Source organism: Octopus bimaculoides, unplaced genomic scaffold, assembly GCF_001194135.2.
Source record: "Octopus bimaculoides isolate UCB-OBI-ISO-001 unplaced genomic scaffold, ASM119413v2 Scaffold_110616, whole genome shotgun sequence".
Taxonomy (NCBI): Eukaryota; Metazoa; Mollusca; class Cephalopoda; order Octopoda; family Octopodidae; genus Octopus; species Octopus bimaculoides.
The window spans coordinates 823-2,138 of record NW_026428378.1 but is presented as its reverse complement, the minus strand read 5'-3'; positions in this window follow the sequence as shown (position 1 = coordinate 2,138).

Genomic DNA, 1,316 nt, shown 5'->3' with positions numbered 1-1,316 from the left:
GAATTTCCCAGAAAATCCTTGCTGGCCACAGCAGATGCGTTTTCCCTGCAGCATCGACTCTTTTACATTAAGATCAAAATGTTTTTAAGTGTAGAACATCTTCGTGAAATTAGCCAAAGGATTTTTGGGGGATGGAAAAAAAAAAAAATTATTTATTTAAAAACTTGTAAAGATAAAAAAATACTAAAAGAATTCAAAATTCAAAATTATACTCTTTAAATTACTCTTTTACTTGTTTCAGTCATTTGACTGCGGCCATGCTGGAGCACTGCCTTTAGTCGAGCAAATCGACCCCAGGACTTATTCTTTGTATGACTAGTACGTACTTTACTGGCCTCCTTTGCCGAGCAGCTAAGTTACAGGGACGTAAACACACCAGCATCGGTTGTCAAGCGACGTTGGGAGGACAAACACAGACACACAAACATATACACACACATACATACATATAAACATATATACGACAGGCTTCTTTCAGTTTCCGTCTCACAAGTCCACTCACAAGGCTTTGGTCGGCCCAAGGCTATAGTAGAAGGCACTTGCCCAAGGTGCCATGCAGTGGGACTGAACCATGTGGTTCGTAAAAGAAAATTTGAACCAGACGTCAGCTAATTAATTTGAACCAGAAGTCAGCTAATTAATTTGAACCAGACGTCAGCTAATTAATTTGAACCAGTTGTGAGCTAGTTAAATTTTCGTAGGAGATTCAAAAAGTGTAGTTATCTTGTTCAGGTGTGTGTCTGTACGTTTACGCTCAGTTGCGGGTGTTTATTTCATGTATACTTTTTGTTTATGTAGAGTTAATCGACTGCTGTGTTTTCGGGTTGGATGAGTGTGTGTTTTAGATATACAACACCCAACACCAATATAATACAATCATAAATTACATATACTACATAAGGTGTGTTTTCTAATTCTTTGTCCCATGGTCCCAAGACTCTAAAAATATCAATGATTCTCGTAATGACTCCTATCGAAGACAATGTGTGAGTGTTCAGCTTTTTTGCCGAACGACCGGCACAAACGATTTTGTTTTTTTAGGGATCAAATCTGGGTGTGCTGTACATTATATCTCTCTCTCTCTCTCTCATATCAGGTGCAAATACTAATAGCAAGAAAGAAAAGAGGAGGGAAAATACGAAGAAGAAGAAAACGTACAGGAACAGGGAATGCGTACAGAGTACGAAATAGGGAATTTTGATAGATAGATAGATAGATAGATAGAGAGAGAGAGAGAGAAGTAGGTAAGTGTGTGTGAGAGAGAGAAGATGTGAAAGGAATAGAGATGTATGAGAAAGAGAGAGAAGATAGCTCAA